Source organism: Anomalospiza imberbis, chromosome 1 (genome assembly GCF_031753505.1).
Source record: "Anomalospiza imberbis isolate Cuckoo-Finch-1a 21T00152 chromosome 1, ASM3175350v1, whole genome shotgun sequence".
NCBI lineage: Eukaryota > Metazoa > Chordata > Aves > Passeriformes > Viduidae > Anomalospiza > Anomalospiza imberbis.
The window spans coordinates 98,543,866-98,562,848 of NC_089681.1; the positions used below are offsets into that span (position 1 = coordinate 98,543,866).

At 37.4% G+C, this 18,983-nt stretch overlaps 2 long non-coding RNA genes across 2 annotated transcripts; one reads left to right on the forward strand and one right to left on the reverse strand.

Annotated features, from left to right (window-relative positions):
- The first annotated feature begins 5,851 nt into the window (after positions 1-5,851).
- Positions 5,852-6,659, forward strand: LOC137480551 (uncharacterized). Its single transcript, XR_011002959.1, has 2 exons — positions 5,852-6,156; positions 6,269-6,659. It is a non-coding gene; the product is annotated as an uncharacterized lncRNA (long non-coding RNA).
- Positions 6,660-6,755: 96 nt separating this feature from the next.
- Positions 6,756-18,835, reverse strand: LOC137480547 (uncharacterized). Its single transcript, XR_011002956.1, has 2 exons — positions 18,607-18,835; positions 6,756-7,622 (listed from the first exon to the last, which is right to left on the reverse strand). It is a non-coding gene; the product is annotated as an uncharacterized lncRNA (long non-coding RNA).
- Between the last annotated feature and the right edge of the window lie 148 nt (positions 18,836-18,983).

The following is an 18,983-nucleotide window of genomic DNA, read 5'->3' on the forward strand; positions in this document are numbered from 1 at the left end:
CTGTCTTATGTTCCTAAAAGCTATTTGTCAGTTTCTATATTCTTCATTACAAACCCAGCTAACTAAACATTGTGTTAACAAGCAATCAATTATTAGTTAACTACTAACTCTTAACTTCATCAAGGCCTATTCATTTATTTTAATTAACTCTAGTAAGGTTTATCTCTAACTAAAATCTTAGCTCCTCTAAAATCTCTAAATCCCTTAAAGTTTATGTTTCACAAGAAACTTCTAATTCTTGTCATTCTTGTCCACTTCTTTAAGTTTCAATTTCCTGAGTTGAGTTCAGTGATTTTTTTTTTTTTTGCTTATTTTATTTCTTCTTCTTTTTTGCAGGTAACAATTCACCTTGAGACTGAGATTACTATTTGCTTCAGAATATCTCCCAGATGAAGTTTTAACAGAAGACCAAAATTAGGGAGCAGAGAGACCTTCTTTGAATTGGTCTGACCTTGTTAACACATTTTTCTGGGGTATTAAATAGACACATAAATTACTGGTATAAAATAGCTTAGCATTTTTTCCGGTTTCTGACTGCAACCGTTTTAGTCTCTATAATCTGGAATTATAGACCTTTCTTATGCAGATAAGAGGAAAAGCTCAGTGTGTTTTCTTCACTCTTCAGCAGCAATTGCAGAGAACTGGAGTCAGGACAGAGCTTACTTCCAAGTCCTATAGCATCACCTGCTGTTCATAATACAGATATCAAAAAAAAAAAAAATCTGTTTAGTTTAGTAAGGGAAAAAAGCCCATACTTAAGGCCTGAATGAACACGAGTCTGCATTATTGTGAGTCTGGAGTGCAGAAAGTTTGACACTTTAGATAGTCCAGGATTTTGTAGGCCAGACTTCCAGCCATGGCTTGGGTAAGGCTGATGCACTGTGTAAATAAAAGTTCTTCATCCCTGAGCTGAAGGAACAGTAGTATCTGGTCTGCTCTCTGCCTCCTCCACCATGTTATTGTGAGGGATTATCACTCTGGGATCTTTCTGTCCACAAAGAAGTATTCCGTGGTAGAAGCAGTAATCTAAGTCTCAAAGTCTTGTGGTGGATTCTACTTGCCGTGGCTGACTGTCCTCATGATCCAGATAAAAATCTTTGTTTCTTTTTAAGGAGGTTAATTCTCTCTTCTCTAAAATGTAAAGTAGGCAATGCTTGGACTTGGAAGATCTACAGTTCCTAGCTCTGTCATTTACCAGCTGCTTAATTTTGGGCACTGTCTAGTTCCCCAGTTTCCCTGCCTGTAAGACATGACCAACAGTTTCTACTTTGCTAAGAATAATTCAGCTATGCATTGGCCCTTTGCTAACTCCCTGGAAGATGTGACATGTCAAAAAGACTGAGATGCTTATATAGCCAGATGCTGAAGAAATCTACCTGCATTTGATAGAAGAATCTATACAGTTGGATACATTTCAGCTTTGTCACTGCAGAATGCCCTCCCTACACCCAGGATACATGAAAGGCCTCAGACTACATTATGTTCAGTGGCAGCTGAGGACAATGAACCCGTGAAATGGATGAGAAAGATCTAACCTAATGAACACTGTTGTATTGCACCACAGAGATTCTGTGAAAAAATGTTAAATGCAATAGTTATTATAATGTAATGAATTAATGTGTGTACTTGAGTAAATTTTCTCTCTTTAAAAGACATGTGGGATAGATTTAGATAAATAAGACATGCTACGTTTCTGCTTTCAAAGGCATTCTTTGCACATGAATTGCTGTATTTCACTAGGTTTCATTTCTTCATGGCATATTGACAATGAGATCTCCCCATTAGTATTGACTTTTCAGTGTTTTTAAAATGAAAATAAGAGTCATTGCATTTATTGTTGCTGTTATGCCACTAACTAGTGGTTAAACTACAAAATTAAATATTCTTGCTGGATCCTGCAAGTTATTATCAAAAGACCTTAACGTTTTTAGTCTGTGGTACCTGATGTCAGCGCTCTATAGTCAATGCCCATGAACAGTTGTACAGAATCAATGTTATGATGTCATCCGTTTCCATATGATGTCAGCAGTCCTGCCATTAGCTACAGTAAGAGATGCTGGAAGGATCTTTGTGTATGAAAGAATCTGTGAAGTTACTGTCTCTAATACTGCATAGTTTCATTTTATGATGGTGCTGGAGGTCAGGTAAATGGTGGCAGAACATACAGTATTACTGATTTGAGAAGATGGGCCCAAGATAACCTAAGCTAACAAACATTAGGCCTCTGTGGGGCATTAAAACATTAAAGTAAAAAAAAATATTAATTCAAGCATCTTAGTTATCTTGGTGATCTTTATTATACTATTATACTTTATTATACTATCACTATGGTGATCTTTATTATACTATTTCTGAAGTAGTTTTCTGCTTTCATGAACACTGAAGGTATCAAACAAGACTATTATTTAGCCATGGCTAGTTTAGTCAAAGGGGATTCACTTAAAAAGCTTCTTCACAGTGCTTTTTCTTAAGGCCAGCTTATGAAATCCTACTGTTGGGCTGATTGGGGCTTTTTTTTTTGTTGACCCCTTAAATTTTATTAACCCCTTAATACTGCATTTGCTACCATACAAATACAGTTATGTAAATCTTTTCTTGGGTCTCTAAGTCCTTCATGGTACACTTGAATTGTCAAAGAGGTTAGCACTCTGTCATTGTCCCATGTCCTTGTTTCTTGTAAGAGCACTTGTATTACATTGTTAAAACACAGGGCAGTTGCTACAAGTATAATGAAGGAGTGCAGAAAAAGAAAAAAATATTTTAATAATCTTACAGCAAATATATTAGGGTTTATGACAAACACTATGTATTGTGGGTGTTCTGCTGGGACAAGGGACCCCTAGAGTAGTGATGATTCAGGCCACTCTCCTCTGCATGGTAGGGCAGGGATAAGCCCCTGAGGCCAGGGCCCTGGGCAATGTAAAGCCACAGAGCTGTAGGTCCCTCCAGGCTACACGGATGAGCCCCATTTAGATCCTCTGGGGGGATAGAATTCCTGCCATTTGGTGACCTGCAACTAGAGGTCAGCCATTGCCTTAATATCAGTCCAAGTCCATTTTAGCGAGATTTAACCTGAACCATGAAAATACAATTCATTTCTTGCAGCTTCACAGGCTCCCTGGCATTGTGTCCATGTACCTATTACTATTTTCTAAGTTATTAAAACAATCTTTGTTTCCTAAATGACAGCAGAAGACTTTGATTCTCTCCTTTCACCTGTGAACATAAAAGAATACAAAATAGCCATGATTCTCTTCCTCCACTGAAAATCATGATCTACAGACAATCGCTCTTCATCATTCACCACTCTTAATACAGCACTTGTCTTTATACAATCCAGCACCTGATCCCCAGCAGTACAGGATGCAATTTCATATTCCATACAGATTTCTTCCACTCTGCAAGTACATGTGCAGTACACACATGTGGCTCGCTGGCATTTTCGCATCAGGAATCTTCTCTTTCTTCAGCAGTAATGGGTTCAAGCAAGCTCCTAGATCCAAATAACACAAGGTTCTCCTTTCGTCCTCGTGAATTTCAGCTAGTGTGTGTTGCTTTGAACCTGAATAAAGAAACAGGGAAAACAGAGCTACACACCAGCATACTTAAAACAGATCTGTCCTTTTGCACCTAAAACAAAAAAAAATTATTAGAACCTGTCAGATATAGACAGACAGATTCAGGAGATTACAGCTTCATAGGTCAGTAGGAGGGAGCAGCAGTAATAAAAAAGACAGATGACCTGTGGTACTCCTGATAGTCGCTGCTATATCAACAGAGGTGCAAGTGTTTGTACCACATCTGGGCAGCTGATACCATTGTTATGAAGGTGTTGCCTGAATGATGAGTGACACCACCCTAGACAATGCACTGTGGGGCGTATGTTGGGACAAATGTTGTTCCCCATAAAGTCTCCCTCTCACACAGGGCTGCCCCATCCTTTGTGGTCCAGCAGGGACCTTTTTGCTGCTATAACCCTACATGTAAAAAAATGTGTTACAGCAAACGTTATGCAGTCTCTTACTGATAAGACTGGTCTCTTTCATGCTCAGTTAGAGCATTTTTGTTATGCCAAGAGTTCTGAGAGACACACTGTAATCAAAGAGTCTCGAAGGAAACTTCTCCTTTAATAATGATCTTGCTTCCTTTTTTCTGTTCTCCTACAATGAAAGAAGTGACATTTTTCCTTAATAAGAAGGACTGGAGGCACTGAATATCACAGTACGCTGCTTCTGTTTCAGTGCAAGCTTTGTCTCATTGACAGTTGCTGTCACAAGCATCAATAATTTAAAGCCACAGACACTGTGAAGTTGTAAATAATTTAAAAATGTAATTCATGTCCATTCTTATTGGTGCAGCTCAGTCAGGATCCAAATATTTTTATACCTGTGTTTATACTAAGGAGCAGACACAATAGGCAGCCTGCAGCAGTTCCCTCAAAACAGCTCCTATTTTTTTTATTTAGTTAACATTTCAATATTATGTACTTGAGAGCAGAAGTTCTAAGATACTGTAGCATATTGAAACAGCAGGTTCTGAAGTTCATTCAGTCAAAGGTTCCCCAGAAGAATGGGAATATTACTAACTCATAGAAAACCCCTAAATAAATAATAATTTTACACATACATGCCAAAAACCTCACAATAAAAGCAAGCAAGAAAAAAAAAAAAACAAAGAAACAAACCAAAACAAAAACCCAAATCTAGAGTTTTTATTGCTTGCCAGACTGTTATACAAAAATATTCCAAGTCAAATGATGATTGAGATGTGCTGTACCTAATAAGTGTTTTTCAAAGGAACATTAAAATAAGCAAAACCTAAAAAACTACCCAAAAAAACCCCAACCCACAAACAACAACAATAACAGAAGTAATTCCAAACTTACCTGGGTCTTGAAAGAGCTGCATAGTTTTTTTTTCCACTTCATAGAATTAAGAAATACTGGTTACAAAGACACTTTCTAAAGTTTTGCTTAAGGACTTCACAGAATTAAGAAATACTGGTTGCAAAGACACTTTGTAAAGTTTTGCTTAAGGAAAATTTCCTGACAAGGACTCTTTTGAACAAATTCAGATTCCTTTCCTGATATGAAGCATTCATAAATTAGATTCTAATTACTTATCAGGGTAAAAAGCATTGGAGCTAGGCAAGTCGCCCAAGTGACATGTGCTTCAGAACCACAGGCATTACAATATCTGTGAGATTATTGAGGTGTTACGTCTTATTTGTAAAAGGAAATATCAAGAATAAGTGCAGTTACACTCATGAGAATATTCCTGTCACCAATGTAATTTGCATGCAATAATATTTTTGCCCATACATGTAAAGTTACTGAGTAAGGCTGTTGAACTCATTACTCAGTTACATTTTTTTTTTTTTTAATTAAGATGATGGAAGTCTTCTAACATGAGCCTCATACAGGGTTTGGGTTTGTTTATAGTTTTGTTTTTTGTTTTCCTTGTCTTTCATTAAAGGAAGAAAAAGTTGTGAATTTTTCTAAACGTTGATGCTATTGCTTTAATTAACTATCCTGGGGAGTGGGAAACCTTGTCTCTGGCAGAAAGTCTTTGGTGCATCTCTCTTTAGTAGCATCAGTTAAGTTACTGTGTCTGCAAAAACAAAAGGTGACTCATGTGCTGACTAGCTATGAAAAAGGTAACCTAAAATAGTTACAAGGGCACAAGAAATACCTAGATTCAGAAAGAAATAAAAAATATTCAAGGTTTCTAAAGAAGAAAGAAAAATGAGAAAGAAAGAAAGAAAGAAAGAAAGAAAGAAAGAAAGAAAGAAAGACAAAGAAAGAAAGAAAGAAAAACAAACAAATCTTAAACTTGTTGAGGGTGCACTCAATCTCACTATTTCATTGATAAAAATATTAAAGAGCACCATCCCAAGATAGAGCCCTGACAGACCACTCGTCACTGACCTCTTTCTGGACATAGAGCCATTGACCACAACTATCTGGCTACATCCATCCAGCCAACTCCTTATCCACTGAAAAGTCCATCTATCAAATCCACGTCTCTCCAATTAGAAGATAATGATGTCTTGTGGCACCATGTCAAAGGCCTTACAGAAATCTTGATGATATCTGTTGGTCTTCTGATGTTGACTGTTGCCACCACTCACATAGGATTGGTCCTGACCACCATACTGGTCAGGCAACTTTCCCTAGCATTCACTGGTTCTTCATCCTTTGGCTTTATTACACCTACAGTCCAATACTCTATGCCTAGAATAGAGACATGCTGCTCTTTAATATTTTCAGTCACTTCTTTCGGTCTTATCTGACTTAGATATTAAGAAGCAAGGATGAAAGGAAAAATGGACAAAGAGTGGGATCAAAACAGGCAAGTTCAGAGCTGGAGGCATCAGGTTAAGAATTCTGAGAAAAATGTTTTTTTACCTGAGAAACATGAGAAACTTCATCTTCATAGGTAGAGAATGTGCAGTGAAATCCATTATATTGTATGCTTGTTTACGTACTAGAGTAATTTCTCCACTTTCAAAGATTCAATAAACAACAGTACTTACCTAAAAAGAACATTGCTTTTCCGAAAGTTATTTCAAGTAAGTAGACTAATAGTTATCTATTTCATCCATATTCTGACTATGACACCTACAGGCCAGAGGAGAGCTGTGCAAGACAGTGAAAGTTATTTTTAGGACAAGAAAATTGTTGCCCACTCCAACACAAGAAAAAATACTTATAATGAAGTATATACCATTCCTGTTATTGAGCTAATAACAGTGCAGAATTCACATGCTTTAATTTCTTTTAATTTGAAGTGGAGCAAACAACTGCTTTTCTAACTCTCTCCAAGGATATCTTTAATAGCATTGCTGTAGATTAGTGAGAAAGAACTTTAAAAAAGGTTTGTGTAATTCCTGAAAAGTCTACATTGTTCCATATAAGAAAGCACAGAACATTAAATATAGCGCTTTTCACTAATGGCTATTGAAAAGTTACTGCCTGAAGAGAACAGGGACAGATTTTATCTTCAAACTGAAAGAGGTCAGGAAAAAAGGAGAGTTTACCAGAGGGTCAGGGATGCTGTAATTTATGTTTGCCACTGGGTCCCACGAAAACAATTAAAGTTGCCTTGGGCTGGTGAGGCATGGTGTTCTACCAAGCTGTGATTACAGCTTTGCTAGTGACTCCACAAAATGAAAATTTCTTCAGGAGAAATTGACCACATGGGGACGGAGGCAAGGTGTCAATATAGAAAAAAGAAATAGAAAAGGCATGGTAAAATTTTTATCTGCAGAGGGACAGAAAGTTCATTAGTCTTTTTTTTCCTGTGATCTCCTTAAACATGTCACATTACTGGGGAAACTACTTGGATAATACATTACTTCCAAAAGATAAACTTGAGTTAACACCAGTCACTAATATATGGCTGTTTATAATGTACAGTACAGACACAACAGCCTTAATCAGGCATCTGAGCTGCTGCCCAACACTTCTGATCTTTTTGTTGTGCATGGCAATTATCTAGTGTCTGTTTTCAGGGTTTTCAAATCTTCCAGTCTTTGCTTTGTCGTCCTCTTCTTCCTTTCATAGAAAATTTCTAATTCTTCTTTGGTACCCCTCACTACTTCCCAATGGTAAAATCCATAACCTGGGAGAGAAAATAGAAAGTTTATTTCAATCTAGTTTGTGAAAGAAGTGGAGACTACAGTCAAAATTCTATTTATTATAGTGAGAGACTTCTAACCATGACAGCTGTTAATATTGCCATTACCAAAAGACAGATTGAATGATTGGATATCTTTCACCACCAACTTCATCTATCATCTTCTCTGGTTACTCTGGATTTAATTTGGTTTACCAGAAAACAGTTTTCCTCTTCTATTCTACATCAAGTAATTGGTACCACAGCCTCCTTTTATTCACTGTTAAACTTTAAGAAATTGTTATATATATAGATATAACTAATTCCTGAATGCATTGTGTCTTTTGAGACAATGGTCTATAGCCTCAAACTCAATTTACTTTAGCTTTCCTTCAGCATTTTTTCTTGAGACTTACTGATTCACAGTTGAAGAAAAATAATTCAGTTAGCATTAAGACAGAAACAAAATACTTTTGGAGCTAATATTTTTGTCTTCCAGGTTTACTAAGGCTATTATTTGCTTTTGTTGTCACTATATATATTTCTGTAGCTGTGTTAATTATATTTTGGGTTGACTTTGCACAAAGAGCATATCTCTGATTATTAGCTGAATTTTGCAAGATTAACAGACCCAGGAGTTTTTCATGTCAGCTTCTACATCTGTACATGGAAGGATTATCATTTCTAGCAAGGTGTCCTTTTGCTGGAAATTGGTCAAAAGCTCTTCCAGTATCCTCTGTGGGAAAAATCTTTTTGAGGACATATGACCCAGCTTCTCTTCATAAAGCTTCAGCCATTAAAGATTGAAAAAGACTATTCCATTATCTGAAATTATGAAAGATTTCTCATGGATTCCAAAATTTTTGTGTGTCTTTCCTATTCCATGAAGGGATTGGAATGGAAGAGTGAGGGAGTGGGGTGGAAAGATCAATACTGCCAAGGGAAACAATACTATAATGTCAGTGTCCCCTCTTGTAAATGAAGGGGTGAAATTTGTTTTTCATACAAGAAGCCACCTTGCTTCAACCAGTTCTCACCTCAACAGTGAGGGCTGAACCTTGGCTCAGTGGATCTAATACAAATCAGTCTACTCTGCTGAGACTGAAAGAATTAGGCAGATATTGCTTCTTATACAGCTCCTGTATAACGCTTATAATCCAAAGTTAGGCACTTAGGGCTTTTCTGTGTAAATGTCTCAGGCAATGAGATTTTAAAGACTTGTGAAGAAGAAAAGAAGTCTTGCTACTAAAAAAATTCTTAGAAAAGGATCTACTTTAGCTTCTTTTCTGACTTTAAATCTTCAAATTCAACACTAGGAACACACCAAGATACACATTTTGCTTGAGAATCTTACCCCTAGAGCCAAAATAGAGATCAGTTCAGGTTTTTCTCTTACATTATTATTTGCAATCATAATGTGCTTTCTTTACGCTTAGCAATCAATTTTCTGTGATGTTTAATATTGCTCAGTTTCTTCTTTCACATCTTCATCATACAGATACACAAATCTGAGATAGAAAAGGAAATTCCTAAGAAATACTATGAGAAATGAAGACCATCTTGTAGGCATAAACATAAATGAGATGCAAACCAAAAATCTCATTAAACATTGAATCAATCCAGTATACATGCAAAGTCTCAAAACAACAGAATTATTTCACGGTGAGTCATGTGTACCAGTGGGGTACTATGCAGAATGCGATTAATTTTCACAGTCTAATGAATTTCCCCACCAAAAAAAAAAAAAAAAAAAAAAAGCCAGTTTAAATTTATTTTGCAGTATCAGTCTTAAATTTCATTCATTCATTTACTCTAAAGTACATTTGTTGTGGTTTTTATTAATGACATTATACTGGGAAATATGTTTCATAAGCCTAAAGAAATTCTCATTCTTTTAGTTTCAGAATCTGAAAAGTTCCTTGCTTTCTGTTACAGAGTGGGAAAATGCATACAGCAAGAAGACAGTAACATATTTAAGGTAAGGCCACTACTTCTGATCCAGCAAATTGGCCAATTGCCCATAATTATTGGACAGAAGGTTATTTTTGTTGCAGACATAAAATGCTACTGAACAGCCCCCACCTTAACATCGAGGACTACCCCATGTTCAGCATTTGGCTGGGGCACATGGGTTGAAATCCTGCATACTGAGTCAATTGTTCAATCAATGTCAGCAAAGTTGCGTCCAAGGCCCATGTCTCATTACTACACCTGAAAAAACAGGGCAGGAGAGGTAGCAAAGGGATGACTGGACTTTTTGCAAGTCTGCTAACAGCTAGGTGAAGGGAGAACCTCATATCTACTCTTCTCTCAGAAATAAGGTTTAGCAACCAGCAGTTCATCTGTCAAATAAAGGGTTTATTCTCGCTTTAAAGAATCTTTCTGGTTTCCATTCCTGATATTCATGTCAAATTATGGACCATCCACTGATCTTCTATTTTCTCTTAAGCACAAAGAAAAAATTTTAAATAAGAGTTTAAACCAAAGAAAGCCCATAAAACTCCCTTTACAGGTTTATACAGAAAAAAAAACAAAACCAAAAACAAAAACCCCAGGGGAATGGATTTAATTTCAGGAGCATGCCAAATTACAGAAAATTTTCTATTATTTATTGATATATAATGAATGAGTGACACACACTATTACATAATTTAGTAGCAGAGTGTTCTTTTGCATGGCTTTAGATTCTGTAGATATTTTCACATAGTGCCTCTACTTTTCTTCCCCCCACCCCCGCTTGAATACTTAGGAAATGTCCACTGAATGAAGTAGAAACAGAATATCTATGATCTCTCTCACCTTTTTGATTGGGTGCAGCTACTTTGAATCTACTAAGTTCTAGCCATATGGCAACATGGGATCCAAGCCCACAGAGGTTGTTGAGTGGTTATTAGACTTCCTCTTAGCTCATGGTAATGTGGGGGATTAGGCCTTTTCTAAGTTCTCAGCTACAGAAGTCACAATGAATGTTTCATCTTACAAATGGTTCTGCTCTCAACAAAAGTCCCAATGCTCTATAGCATCTGTCAAAGCCACATCATAAATACGGCATCTGCTGTGAAAACCCACTGATAGAACCCCCTAGCTTGTACCACATTTTTGACACATTTTAGAAATGTGGTAAACTGTAAACGTGGAATAAATTACTGGTTTCTTAGTGTTTATGATAGAGTTCATAATTGTCTTATTCAACAATACCATCTCTACCTCAGAGAGATAGAGCTCTAAGGCTATGTGGTCCCCACAATTACTATCTTATAAATATCAAGGATAGCTAAAGAAGAGGATGTGCCCTGGGAACAGGAGAGAGATACAAAAATGTCAGGTTTTGGGGGTCCATTTTCCCACACAGTCTGCACTATGCTAAAAAGAGCATTCAGTATTAAAAAATACCACCTGTACCACAGGAAAATGTTACCACATCCTTCTCCTAACACTTTTCCCATTAAAATTGCATTTATCTGGTGGCTACATTCCAAGTTCTGTGCCCTCCCATATAATTCATTGTATTCTCTACAGGTAATATTTGCTTTTATTTCACCAAGTGAAGCAAGATTTTTCCCAGTCTGCCCTCTTTCACTCTTTATTTTATGTCACACCAGTTCTCCTGTACTAATTTCAAACACTCTTTCGTCCCCATTCTCATGGAAGGACCAATGGGTACCAGTAGCTCTTCATCACTTTCATTGTTTACCAGTCTCTGGTTAGAACTCATTGCATCATTCCTGCAAATGATGCATTACAGGAATTCTCATCCTTTAGTACTAAAATAAATTATTCATGTTTTTATAAGAAAAGCATTTTTATTGCTGCTGATTAAATAATATGCCAAAAATACATAGTCTGCACTATATTTTGCCCATCAATCATTCAATGAATTATTAAGAAATATTTGTATTAGACTGTCTCTGGAACTGGTTCTTTGGAGTCAGAGAGATAGATAAATATCTTCTTAACATAGAATCTTGGACTGGGAGATGTGGGAGGTGGTGTTGGTTGCTTGCTGTCAGTAATACGGGAAATACCTAAGAGCTAAAAAAAAAGAAAATATGCTTTACTTGTAATTACAGGGTGATTTCTTCTTTCCCCTTCCTTTCTGAGAGGGAAGTCGCTGCAGTTCAGTAATGAATTTGTTGTACACTGAATCCAGACTGAATCTCCAGGAGAGGGAGACAATGAATAGGCCAGTAGAAAGGATTGAATGCTGATGTCAATTAGACTGATACCATGAAATAAATGAGGGGCTTTGGTAGTTGTTATTCATAGCCACTTCAGTTTAGTATGCAAGGGAATGCTTCTGTTTTATTGCAATAGTAAATTTCAGAGCCCAGAGAAAGAGAAGATATTGGTGTTTCAATCAAGGCAGCTTCACATACATGCAGCCCACTCAACTCAGTGTTGAAAGATTTATAAAGGCAAGCCTGTAAGATATCCAAGAGATTACTTACAAGATTCTAAAGGATGGATTTTTACAAAATCCTTATAACACTGCCTGGTGCCCTTGTTGAAGTGAATTTGAAATACACTCGTGAGCTCCTCAGAGTCTGCAGACAATACTCATAAGTACCAGTGTGTACATGCCTACCTACATTTAATACAACAGACAAATGCTTGTTTCAAATACAATTCTAAGGTGTCAATATTTAAGATTTTTTTTTTAATCAATGGTGTTTGTAAGGGCTACTAATAATTTTCATTACCCCATCAGTCAATCAGGAAGCAAGCTTTGTGTCTGTTGTTCTAGCTTCTGAAAGGAAACTGGAAGCATTGCACAGGAATATGGCAGTAGCAATCACAAACAAGATTTTTTGTTTGTTTTATGGTCTCAAGTAATCACAGACTGCACCATCCTACGTCTTAATATATTCTGAGAACATTCTTAAGAAGCTAATATTGTGTGAGGAGACAATGTAACCCTCAGCACTATATACTCTTTCTTGCTAGAAAAAAAGGGAACTATTCCACCTGTGCTAAAATGATTCTCAGAGGAACTGAAGATTTTCCTTGGCCAAATTATTAAATAGCAATCTATTTAATAAGCTGTAAATTACTTTGCCAAACATTGTGATAAAGGGTACTCCTCAACAGAATGCAATAATACACACATTAAAAAAGTTTAAATTAGTTACTTTATTCAGAAAAATATTCTAAATGTGAAAATTTTAGAGTCATGGGAATAGAACTGACAGTTAATTTAAGTTTATATCATGTTTAGAAATAACAAGAATAGACCTTGATATTAATATTCCACACACAGGTAATACTTATAAACCTAATAATATACAATGTGATCAGTTTGCAATTGCTACATAATTAAAATTATAGTACAGTTCCCATATTTAGATATATTTTTCACCTGAGTTGATGTATCTGAACAAAGGTTCTTCTAAAAATTGATGCCTGTATGTGAGTTAGAAAGAGAAATTATTGGAATCTGGGTGGTGGAAGAAATAAAATTAAGTAACCCATTTCTATAGAGAGCTTTTTGTCATCTCTGTGTACAAATTGCCCCAAATCAGTTTCCCTTATATTTCATCTCCTGTAGCTTGGAGTTCCTGACATGTTACCATGGAATTTGATTCCTTGCCTTCATATGGTGCTGAATTCATTCTGGTTTTGTTTATGTAAATTGCTGCATTACTTGTAAAATTGTTTAGTTGCAATTAGTCAGCTGATGCATTGAGTCAGTAGTAAAATATAATCCATAGTTTCGCAGATGTGACCTCATTTATTTCACAAAAAGCAAGTAGAGTTCATAACTCTTTTAATCTAGTTCTTTGAAGAACTTTGAAGCTCTTTATTGCTATTTAAAATACAAGCCAAGCCTGCATGGCGTGCCTCACTGAGCTGCTTTTGGATGAGCAAAAAAAGGCAGCTTCAGGCTTTGAATGTATCACATGTTTACTCTAAAGTTGGTCCTGAGCTTGCAACATGAGCACTGACATTTCAGTTTTCTTAAAGAACAATCAAGTCTTCCTCTGCTAAAGATTTGATCAGAAAGTTCACCTTCTCTGTGATTCTGCACACTGAGAACAGTGTTATCCTGAGTGCAAACCCACAGAAATCAGTAACTACCTCACTAGCCTCAATAGTTTTTCTTGGTGTATGTCAGGGTGATAGATACTGACTACAACAATTTAATGAAAAAAGTACCTAATGTTTCTTGTTTACATGGCAGTTGATTGTTGGGTCAAATTAACTGCACTTGTTTGTTCCTGATACTGTGGCAAAGTTTGGGCAGGTAACTGCATGTAAATTTACATAGTTAAGTCTGTGAAATAAATTTTGAGTAGATGTGAGAAACCTTGCTCAGTCTCTTCCAGATTAGTGAGTAATGCTCAAAACATGTCCATGGAACATTTAATCTTGTTTAAATGACAAAGTCCCCGTCCATTTTGCTGCATGGCACCTGCACTTGCTCTTCAAGATAGCACCTTCCACTGACACCAATGGTAATTATAAAAGAGGAGCATACCTGTACTCACAGGTCTGAGAAATGGAAATTATAAAATCCCATTGAAGGGAAGGCAGGAGAATAAATCCCTATTTAGCTACTATCTGAATGCTATCATTTTCAGGTAGTTGAGCATAACTCAGAGCCAGAACCATACTTGCTCTTCCAGCACTGGTTAAAAGGATAGGTCTAATAATGGGAGAAGAAAAGGAGCTAAGAGAAGGAAAAGTCACTGCCCAATTGCCCTGCCAGGGATGGTGCACTAATGTCAAACATGTAATTTGGCTATGGCAGCAGTTTTAAGGTAAAAACAGACAAAAGGGGCATAAACATTTTTCCATGCCCAGCATTATACTATCCTGGACAATTGTTTTTGTCTCAGCTAGCAGAGGGACCTTAAGTAGCCATTTACAGGTGACAATGGCTCTGCAGGAGACTGTAGCTCCCTGTAGAAGAGTCCCAAGAGGCCCAGCAATGCCAGCTCACTTTCTTCCTCAGCTGAGATATGAGTTGCCCAGCAGCCTTCATTCAAGCACAGTCAGACAATCAATTATATGCTGCAGATACGGCATACATGCTGTACCGGAGTTGTTCACAATCCACATGTAACTCAAAAGCCACCATTTAACCACCCTCATCATAACCTCAACCTTTCTGAAACTGTGCATTGCCACTGAAACAATTGTTTTCTCCCGGTTTCAGGTGCCAAGAAAATCAGTGCACTCCACAAGTTTTATGGCTTGTAGCAGTTCCACTCACTTCAGACAATTGGATCAGCATTGTACAGCTGCTATTCCTGCAGTTTGTCAGCATTTGCCTGAGTTTATACAAAGGATAACACAGAGAGAGCAACTTGTCTCCTTGCCAAAAGAAAAGAGCTGACATTTCTCTCCTGTGGAAGAAATGAAGTGTGATAAAAATTCTGCATAATTTGAATAGAGATGCAATTTGCTGGGGAAATCCATACGTGGAATACAGCATTCTCCTTGGACCAATTTCATTTACAGTAAATATTTGCATATTATGATCAAGTATTATGCAAACAAAAAAGGCAGCTCTGCATAAAAACCCTCTAATTTAAGGATATCTGAGTCAGAAAGCTTTGGAGTCCTGATTTATTGATGATACAAACCCATTAAGACTCATCTCTAACATTACAATTTAAGTAGACACATGATTCAGTTACACAACTAAAATGTAGAACTTATTTCATTTTCTTGCCCTTATTGACATAACCTTTTTCTGTTCATGTGGAATTTCACGCTGTAGAAAGCTCATTGTCAACAGATTGAAGACAATTAGGAATATTCCTTCCTTGTTTCTCTGTTGTATATTCTAAAAATAATAGTGTAGTCCCATAATACACTCTGTTCTGTCAACATTAATTTTGAGCTGGGATGTGTATACAGCTCATTTTTATCTCAGTCATACTATCTTTTTTGTAGTGCTAGAGTTGTTATCAAAACTCCAGAATTAAAATATGGGTTACTTCTAGAGACAAATTTTTTTCTTATTTGAGGAGCAAACTAAGGAAAATGACAGAAGAGAAATGTTTTGGTGCTAATAAAGTGTACCTTTTGCTCTGCTTAGTATGCAGCAGTGCAGAGTACAGTTTTCCAGACTGCAAGCCCTGAGGACATTCAAAGAAAGCCTGGGGAAAGCAGGGGGGAGAAAAATACTCTTTTGCTTAGCCACTTCCACTTACAATTCAGTTTAAGCCCAGCTGCTGGCAGTTCATGAAATAGACAGGAAAGGTTTCTTTGTGAGGATCTGAAATGGTAATGATTCTGCAAATAAGAAAACTGTCCTGTTGTAATATTTAACTATCAAAGTTCTGTTGCTTTGGTTATACAGGTGAAGGAAGAGGCAGGAAAAGTATCCTCTCCCTTGAAAATACTTGTGTAAGAAGTAATGGTAAAAGAGCTATTAAGACTCCTGTGGTGCTCGGAAATGAATGTTAGACATTTACCTTTGATACATTCTTTTCCGTATTCTTCCATTTTCTTCTCACATTAAATGTGACATTTTGACCCAGAGTTGTTGCAATATCATTGTATGCTATTAAGGAAGAGAGAAGTGATTTCACAGAAGCAGAGATGTAATTCATATGTATTAGTTACCTTCATCAGAAGAGGGTGACAGGGTTTCACTAGTAAATTGTATTAATACCTGTATGAGAGCTATTGCAGGAAAATACAGAAATGTATGTTTATTACCATGCCCTGGTAATACTCATTGATCCTAGAAGTTTATTTTAACCCTCTTGTTCAGTTTAGGGGCATTATAGTCTCCTATGCTGTGAGCTGCAATATTTAAAACCTCATTAAGCCTATGACCTTGCACTTAACCTGTTTGCTCACTGTTTCCTTCTGTTTGGTAGCAAAGTATTTATGTGCTGGAGGTCACTGTATTATTATTGAAATTCAGCCAGCTGTGCACAACCCCACCACCCTGTGCATGAAGAAAAGATGCACATATTCAAGATCAGGACAGAGACATCGACTGCATGTGAGTATGTTTTTCTTGATGCTGTTGTAGGCAGTCCTACCAATGCCCTGTTATCATGATATTCGTGGAAAACAGCCTAGAATTTGACTAGGCAGTAGAGCTACATACCCGGAAAAGACTACAGACCTGACCATAGAATATGTACACATTTTGTGAGAGACTTATGGTTTAAGGCTCTTCAGAAACATTGTGCTATGTTTGGTGACAATGTATATACCATCTTTATTAAACATTGATGGTTTCCATTCTCCTCACATTTTGATAGCTTGCTCTTTTTCATTATGCTTTTGTCTTGTTTACTATAGAAGACAAGTAAACATATAAATGTTAAAATTATTTAAATGTTGCTGAAATTTATCTAAATACCATTTAAGAGCTGTGATGTCTTAAAAGAATTATATTATTCCCAAAGTTGGAGTCAATGAAACATGGCTCTGTCACTCCATAAGCATTGCATGACTGAAGAACAATTTACAGTGTAAATAGTCCTCTGCCCTGGGTCCTTCACAAGGCTTTACTCAGTTCTGCCAGAGACAACACCACACAGCAACAGAAATTGCTGTAGTGAGAATGAAAGGAACCTGACCTACAGAGTGGCCCATGTACAAGTCCTGGCCAAGGTAATCAACCACCCTTCAAAAAAGCTTGAATTCTTGAGGTGTCTGCATTATGACAAAATCCATTGGATGCTCCCATCCTTTTCTGTTTGAGAGGCAAAGTTGTATAATAATGATCTGAATAGGAGCAATGCTTTATCTGAAGCATTATATACAGTAAAAACAGTGCAAAGGAACACCTTATGACAATATGCTAATATTTTTCACTTTTGGAGATCACTCCTGGTTGACTGCTTAATGGCAAACCTTACTGCTAAGATGAAACTGGCCGAATTCCTGTGTAATGATCTCCTGAAATCTCTAGTTAGTACTAAGCTCTGACTGTGTACTGACCCCTCTAGAAGCTCTCCCCAGTACACCGGGAAAGCAGGAAGTAACTACTGAGATATGCATGTTCATATTCCAGAAGTACCTTTGTTATTATCAGATACCCTAGACCTAAAATTAGCCTGGTTTTAAACTTAGATATGGCACTGGCAAACTTTACAATGGCTCACCAGTCAGCTACTTCACTTTTCACAATTTCAGGCAACTTTATTGTGCAAAAATATCAGAACTGGCTTTTAGCCAGTGAAATATTGCTCTCCTGTTTCGATCTTCTGGTATTTATCTTGACAGTGTCACCAAAATACACAGACATGGTCCCATTTAGAACACACATAAGTGTGGAAAACATTCACACCCTGAGGCATTGCACCTCACCTCAATCCCAGCACTCCTGTCCAGGCCATCAACATAGAATCAAATTGTCTTCAAGTTGCAACTGTACTTCCTATCCCAGCAATGTTGCTCTATGTATACAATGATTCACCTAATTATCCACCCACAACTAATAACAGAAACGGGGGGAAATAAAAGATTTCTTAATTTTTTTCTCACGATTATAAAGACTCATTCTTAAACATCTGTGTGGGATGATCAACTTCGTTAAATTTAAGACATTTAAGCTGATAGTGTGAATCTGGGAAACTCACAGCTTCCTTGAGCCATGACCTGTTTATCTTTTCCAGAAGAGCAAGAGGCTGATGAGACAGAAGATAATAAGCAAAGGGTTAACCCAAGTTTAATAGTGCTGTTGCCAGATGAAGAATTGTTTCCACCTGCTGAATTTTTGCTAAGTGTAATTATGACCAGTTAAAGTTTTTGCTGCCAGAATGGATTTTTGTGACTGTGCATTTGTGCATGCAGGCAATAGTCGGTATAGTTATCAGTTTTGTTAAAATGGCAGAGCTAGCATCTGCCAGATGGGAGTTGAAAGTGACATAAGTGGGCTAGGAAATCAGCAATCATTGACATGTGTAGTAACTACTGAGGAGCAGATATGCAGTTGTGGCCATCCAGAGGCATCAGTGTCATTTTGACACCTGACACACGAATTTCTAGACAGATTTGGTTACTTGGCTACTCGTACCTCAGCATTCAACCATCAGCAAGGATCCAAGATGGGCCAGAAGCAGGAGGACAGGCTGTCTGCAGAGCAGAAGGGAGGAGGGAAAGGGAGTACAGCGGCTGCATAGTTTGCAGCACACGCTCCTTCGTCTCCTGGTAACTGCAGAGCACAGACAGGCCCTGCTGCTGTCCGTGCAGTGTCCCAAGCCCTGCTGTAAGAAATGTCACCAGCCACCCCTGGGACAGGAGACGAGACACCCAGCAGTGGCCGAGGGGAGCGTGGTGCCATGGGGAATCGGCCTCTCGGGTGTTCCAGCTGCCAGGGCCCCACAGGGCCCTGAGCACACGGCGGAGTTTACTGAACAGCTTCTGGCAATTCGGGGAAGCAGGCAGCTTGAA